General features: G+C 47.8%; 1 protein-coding gene across 7 annotated transcripts in view; it reads left to right on the top strand.

Moving 5' to 3' along the window:
- Window positions 1-7,500, top strand: part of LOC139755378 (carboxyl-terminal PDZ ligand of neuronal nitric oxide synthase protein-like) — a 472,165-nt gene that overhangs the window by 389,064 nt on the left and 75,601 nt on the right. For 2 of the 7 annotated variants that reach the window (XM_071673600.1, XM_071673599.1), the window contains exon 1: window positions 2,709-2,782. The exons of the other annotated variants lie outside the window; for them this stretch is intronic. The gene's annotated coding sequence lies outside the window, so the exon portion shown is untranslated. Of the gene's footprint in view, window positions 1-2,708; window positions 2,783-7,500 lie in introns of those variants that run through there. 7 annotated transcript variants of the gene reach the window in all.

Raw genomic sequence — 7,500 nt, 5'->3', positions numbered from 1 at the left:
CCTCGTCTTTCGAGGGCATGGCACGGCCCAGCGGCACGACATGCTTGCCCCAGATCTTGACGGGTGTGAGGAGGAGGATGAAGTACGAAGCCTAGATCCAGGACGACCACGCTTCATAGTGCGTGTGTGTGTGTGTCACGAGCCGATGGCCGGAGATGGCAGGATAGCCTTGCCTGCAGTATCTCGTATCAAGGCATTAACGTCCACTGCGTCCCTTTGTTCCTCCTCTTGCTCCTCCTCCTTCAGCTGCTGCTGTTACAGATAATGCGGCGCGCCCCTCAGCAGGTCGACCGTGAAGAAGAGGGCCGTCACGCCTCGTCTTCTGTCGCATTGATGGCCGTCTGCTTGACAAGCTGCAGGCGACACTGCCTCAGGTTATGTACGAGGAGATCTTGGTGGGCGATGGCCGGGGCGGTAGTAGGTCGCAGGAATACTGACGCTGCCCCCACCGACGTTAGCAGCGGTGAAGGGTGTGATACACGACCCCGGTTAACTTCTTTTACACACGACGCGAAAGGCTTTTCCCTTCGTTGTTATTGTTGTAAATGGATTTAGCCTGGCACGGGACCCCCCCTGTGTTTAGACGGCCCGTCCCCCGCCTTTGACCCCCAGTCGACTTTTCGTCAGTAGAGGTGGAGGAGGACTTGTGCTGGGGACCCAGTTTTGTCATCCTGCCAGCCACTGGGTGTATGGCTTGCTGTGGATTACCTACACACATACCCACAAACGATGGCGTTGGCCACTGGTGTGTAGCTGTTTAGCTGGTCTCAGAAGTGAAGTTCTGGGTGTAAGTTAAGACAAAACATCGTTGCCTCAGTAGACGTGGAGAGTAACACCATATTTGTGGAAGCCGCTATCCTGGGGTGGCTATTCCAAGGAAGCGTTTAATTAACCTTCGTTAGAAGTGGACGAGTCCAAGAAAATTCCGCGTTCTGTACTGAAAGAAGGGCCGCTTGGTATTTGTATGTATCTATGAATAATAATTCATCATTTTATTACATACATTCTTGGGGTGATCCCCTGAACCACACGACAACCAGAGACTAATCAATTTCAGGAGACTCATGAGTTATTCTGTGTTGAGTACCGATGTGACGGCGTCACAATTTACTGTGGAAGACAAGATATATAAATTTCTTTTTTTATGTAACTTGTTATCTTTTCGTCCTTCTGTGTGCTAAGATTTACGACTTCGTCATCAGCGTCACACACACACACACAGGGAAGTGTGTTTCACAGCAGAGTTGCTGGTAGTATGAGCAACAGTCATCGCCATGATCACCAGGAACATCTGCATAGCATAAGAGTCATTGCCTCCGTCTGCCTAGAGGGAAAGAAGTCGTCTCTCCGTCTGCCCAGGGGAAGAGTCATCCCTCCGTCTGCCTAGGAAGAGAAAAGTCATCCCTTCGTCTGCCTAGGGGGATAGAGAAGCCATCCCTCCGTCTGCCTAGGGGGATAGAGAAGCCATCCCTCCGTCTGCCTAGGGGGAGAGAAGCCATCCCTCCGTCTGCCTAGGGGGATAGAGAAGCCATCCCTCCGTCTGCCTAGGGTGAGAGAAGTCATCCCTCCGTCTGCCTAGGGGGAGAGAAGTCATCCCTCCGTTTGCCTAGGGGGATAGAGAAGCCGTCCCTCCGTCTGCCTAGGGGGAGAGAAGTCATCCCTCCGTCTGTCCAGGGAGAGAGAAGTCATCCCTCCGTCTGCCTAGGGGGAGAGAAGTCATCCCTCCCTCTGCTTAGGGGGAGAGAAGTCATCCCTCCGTCTACCCAAGGGGAGAGAAGTCATCCCTCCGTCTGGCCATAAGGTGAGGAGGAGTCATCTCCTCGTCGCTGTGATAAACATGGAGTGCCTCATCTACGCCAGAACTTCGCACTCACCATGATGACCCACTTCAAGCAAGTGACACACTCAAGATGATGTATCACTCAGGCCAAATTGCTCTTACTAATTGATTTGACTTCAGTGACCTCCCTCCTGTGTATACACTTCCCCTCCACACACCATATGTATGATTCATACAGACAGCACTTTTCGTATATTTCATGGACGTATTTTCTCTAGGCAAGTATACTCAGCACAGAATTGACGATGCGGACTGAGTCGCTGTTTTTATGGTGCAACCATATAGTTTATATATGTGTGTGTGTCTACCAGGTAGTTCATATATATATATATATATATATATATATATATATATATATATATATATATATATATGTGTGTGTGTGTGTGTGTGTGTGTGTGTGTGTGTGTGTGTGGAGAGAGAGAGAGAGAGAGAGAGAGAGATTTTCATTGGTGTCAGTCATGATGTACATAAGTATAGTGGAAAGGGATATTGAGGTGTGTGTATGGCCGCCTTTTGGTGGATGACTTGGTGAATGGGTGTGTGGCCTAGTTGGATGAGTGTGGCTGGCGCGTGTGGTTATGGTGTGGAGTGATCAGGTCTGGTCTGGTGGAGTGTGTGTGTGTTGATGGAGTCAGTGATGGGTGTTAAGGATGGGTGAGTATGCACTTCGGCGCAGGAGCTTGGATCATCAGGTCGTTTGCTGGACGGCCCTGTGTGGTTTGCTCGACTCTCAGGTGTTTGGATGGGGTATACCTGGCGAGTGAGTGGATAGGTTGGTGGATGGGACTGGGCGGGCGAGCGGGCGGGCAAGTGGGTGGGTGCCAGGGGTGGGTGGGTGCAAGTGGCAGCGGGTAGTGGTGGTGGTGGTGCCGTGTGCCCAGTGACTGTGGCTCAGTGCCCGGGGCAGCGCGGCCAGCGTCTGGCCTGCCACCTCGGCTGGTGAGTTGCGTCGCCGGCCGCTCCTCCTCCTCCTCCCACACCTGCTGCAGGTGGTCCGCCACCCATACCCCTGGGGCAGTGACCGCCCCCCGTCCAGCGTTGACAGTGAAGACACTGGTGCTTGTGTCGTAGGGGCGCCGCGCCCTCTCTCCTACGCGCGGCAGTGAACACCCACGCCAGAGATGATGGTGTGGCGTTGAGATACCCTAGATATTCCCAAGATCATTCACGGATACGAACAGTTTTGTGTTGTGTCTATACAGAGTTGTGTTGTGTTGTGTTGTGTGTGTTTGTGTGAGTGTGTGTGTGTGTTTGTGGCGATGGTGCCCAAGACGGTATAGTGTTGCGACGGCGCCGCAGAAGGTGCCTCCCAGCAGCCTCCTGCACCCACGGGAGGTTGAGCGGCCTTCTTCAGGTGGCTTGCGCGCGGCCTCTCCCTCCTCTGCAGACCGGCAGTAGCGTCGCTTAGTCTGCTGCTGCTGCTGCTGCTGTGATCCACCATGCTATCTCTGCTAGCAGCAGGCGGAGATATTATTTCAGGATATGTTAAGATGCATGTTGTACCGCGTGAGGGTTTCAGACTGTAAGCAAAAACCTGTATTATTCTACTGTATTTGTAACTATTATTACCATTATTATTTGTAGTATTATTATTGTTTTTGATGATATAATGCTTTTGGAACTTGTAGAAAATGCACTTTTATGTTAGCGAGCATTTTATATATATATATATATATATATATATATATATATATATATATATATATATATATATATATATATATATATAGCAAGGTAATGTTTTGTGTGCCTTAAAGCCCATGTCACAGTTACGCGAGAATTATCGGAAGGGTTGCAACAACATCAGGGAGGGAGGGAGGACCTTACGCTTGCTCTTATCATGCCTCACACCGGCAGGAGAGCATCTGTTGTGTGGACAATATTGGAAACAAATTTGGTAGACTGTGTAGCGATGCCTCCCCGGAAATTAATTCATGGAGTATATATATATATATATATATATATATATATATATATATATATATATATATATATATATATATATATATAATGTGTGTGAGTGTGTATATATGTATGTGTGTGTGTGTGTACCTATTTGTACTGTTTAGGAAGGGAACCTTACGCTGGTGGACCCCGTATTTTGAACATGTTTTGCTATGATACAAGTTATAATTTATAAATGCTGTCCGCTCTCTATCTAAAGTCGTTTTATCCCATTCGCGTGTGTGTGTGTATGTGTTTATCGTTCGTAGTGATCTTGTATGATTTAGTGGAAGGATTTAATCCAGACTTATATAAGTTGATTGGTGACTATGTGGTGTTCTGGTGTATGATTTAGTCGATGCGCCGGGCTGACCAGTGTTTGTTTGTTGACTCTGTCAGTTAACCATCGAGTGGATGTAGTAGCAAAGTCATAGATGATTGGATTGGCGCTATATTAGTGGGTCGTTTTCCGTGATTACTCTGACGATTTTGTGGGGTGAGTGGACTTGGTAGTCGTAAGTCATCTTGATCTGTCGATTCATAAGGTTCTAGATTTATCATAGATGGTGTTTGCTGTCGTTAAGTTACACAGAAGATACTGGCGAGCCATTTGGGAAGTGTAATTGGTGATCATTGATTATTTGGGTGTCTTTTTTTTTCTTCTGGAAAAGATTTGCTTCTTTGGGAGATATGCCATGGGGTCGTGCAGTAGTGGGGGCACACGCTAGATACTTCCGTGCTACATGTGGGTTATCGTAGATTATTTGGTGTTGTGGAAGGTCGTCATGAATCATGTTTGTGACGTGTTATCTCAAGTGATTTACTGCAGAGGTTATGAGGACGTGTGTGTGTGTGTGTGTGTGTGTGTGTGTGCAGGGTTGAGTATCCTCTGCTGCGACATGCTCACTGTCGGAACAAGTCTCTCATGGCTCTACAGGCGACCAGGTCATCGCTAACATCCAGCATTTTCGACCAGGTCGTCCTAGACACCTCACAGACAACCAGATCTGTCTTGCACAAGCACCTAGGTCGTCACCAACAGCCCACAGACGATAGGTCGTTTGCAACTATCCCAGAGATGACCACAGCCTCCTCAGCACTCCCACTACATACCAGACCCTCTCCAGCACCCCCACAGAGAACCGGACTCCCTGCAACACCTCCTACAGGCGACCAAATCCTCTCCAACACCCTCACAGACGACCAGATCCCCTGATCCACCTTTTAGACGACTAGATCAGATCCTCTCCAACACCCTCACAGACAACCAGATCCCCCGATCCACCTTGCAGACGACCAGATCCTCTCCGGGAACCCGATATCGCTCAGATATCCCCCAATGAGATTGTCTTTATGGTCTCCTGTATTGCTATTGATCAGGGGAGTTGTTACGTCACAGTCGTAGAGGGAACCCGAGTGCCGGCTTGGAACCTTAGCCATCCACATGACATCACGAACTCTGCTCAGACCATCGTATGAATCCCACGGAGTGTGACTCTACGCAAAGGACAGATGCGGTCGTCATTGCAACGCGCATATCACTGCAGAACCAGGTTCTTTGTTGTTAGATTCGCCAGGTCTCTGCCTGGCTCGGGCCATTCTCAATATGGACACGGCTCTTTCCTCTTGATTGCCTGTAGGGGTTATTGCATTGTTACGGCGGTTACACGTACATCATCAACAGGTAGGCAGTGCCATGGAGACTTGCAGACGATAAATACCAGATGGAAGTCGAGAGTTTAAGTATGAATTGCGAGATGGATCACCCTCAAGAGCAAGTCACACAAGCAGAGGATACCAGACGGCAGTCAAGTGTTTTGCTGTTGATGTGAAGGTACGATGGAATCAGTCACCCACACAGGGAGCTGGTGGAGTGTGTGCTGAGGCGATGTGATCCCCTGGACACTGGGAAATAAAGAGGCGAATCTGGTGGCGTTCCAGGGACAACAGACTGGACGCCAGTTTGGCCGGCTGGCGAGAGTCGTCAGCAGGTCCTTGAATTTTACATTCTCGTTTGTCTCCTGTGGTCCTTTTTTTTTTTTATTTTGTTTACCCCCATTTTATTGTGAATCAGAGGAACTAAAAGGCAGATGTGAATCAAAGGAACTAAAAGGCAGTTGTGAATCAGAGGAACTAAAAGGCAGATGTGAATCAAAGGAACTAAAAGGCAGATGTGAATCAAAGGAACTAAAAGGCAGATGTTAATCAAAGGAACTAAAAGGCAGATGTTAATCAAAGGAACTAAAAGGCAGATGTGAATCAAAGAAACTAAAAGGCAGATGTTAATCAAAGGAACTAAAAGGCAGATGTTAATCAAAGGAACTAAAAGGCAGATGCAAATATTTATTTTTCTTTACGGAGTGGCTGAAGAGGCCGACCTCGCTGTAGAGTTTTTGATTGTGTGTGTGTGTGTGCGTGTGTGTGTGGTCATTAAATCGTGATTGATATAGACGAAAATGGGGCATTTTAGTAGATTTCTGTGGAGCAAACGTAGTTTATTGGCAAACTTTCTCTTTTTTTTTTTTTTTTTAGTCATTATTGGGGAATTGGTATATTACGGGTATTTTTATATTTTTTCCATGGCATTGTTTAGACATTTTACACAGAATACCTCCGAAGCATGGTAAGGCATTTGACCAAATATCCCAGGACTGGGAGTTTGGAAAAAAAAATGTATATATCCCTGCAGATATCTGCGTCCCAGGCGGAGGGAGGAAGTCGTGACGCAATAAATGTCACGAGCAAAGTCCTTATGGTCGGTAAGAATTGGTAATTCAGTTTAACAAACGACTCTCTCTGAGTCGATCCTCTCTCTCTCTCTCTCTCTCTCTCTCTCTCTCTCTCTCTCTCTCTCTCTCTCTCTCTCTCTCTCTCTCTCTCTCGTGGTCATTGCACTTCAAGGATGTCTTCTTGCTTTCACTCCAGCTTCCAGACCTTTTCACTCCAGCTTCCAGACCTTTTCACTCCAGCTTCCAGGGATTGAACTCCAGCCTCCAGACCTTCAACTCCATCCTCCAGCTGTTTCACTCTATCCTTCAGACCTTTTAAGTCCAGCCTCCAGACCTGCTCTTGGAGCTTCACGACAGCGCAACTCTTGGGTATTATTCCTTTTAGTCTTTTTGACTTGGACCTGAAGAGACTGGCCATCGGGTCCAAGGATCGTACCGTTGTACTCAAGGGCCGCTTGAGGATCGCACCGTCATGCTGAAGGATTGTGTCGTACCATCGTGCTCTGTCATCATGCCTTCGTTCTGTAGGTTCGTACTGTCGTGCTCAAGGGTCGTACCGTCGTGCTCAAGGGTCGCACCGTCGTGTTCAAGGGTAGTACCGTCTTGTTCAAGTGTCGCACCGTCTTGTTCAAGGGAAGTACCGTCTTGTTCAAGTGTCGCACCGCTTTGTTCAAGGGTCGTACCGTCGTGCTCAAGGGTCGTACCGTCTTGTTCAAGGGTCGTACCGTCTTGCTTAAGATGGTAATGAGCCTATCCTCTCCTGTACTTCCTGGAAGGTGAGCGATGCCAAGCTCTTTACGTATTATTCCTCATGATAATATACGACAATGTATTCAAAAAGATACAAATGGAATGACTGTGAATTCGCCATGCATATTGGGAGGCAAAGTCCTGCTGGAGCGTCTGATGAACATCTTGTGTTTATATACCTCAGGGAAGGGATGATTCTTATTTCACCCCAAGGGAAGACATTTTCTTATTTAC

Source organism: Panulirus ornatus, chromosome 19, assembly GCF_036320965.1.
Source record: "Panulirus ornatus isolate Po-2019 chromosome 19, ASM3632096v1, whole genome shotgun sequence".
Lineage (NCBI taxonomy): Eukaryota > Metazoa > Arthropoda > Malacostraca > Decapoda > Palinuridae > Panulirus > Panulirus ornatus.
The sequence above is the reverse complement of the archived record's forward strand: the minus strand, read 5'-3'. Positions and strand labels throughout refer to the sequence as shown.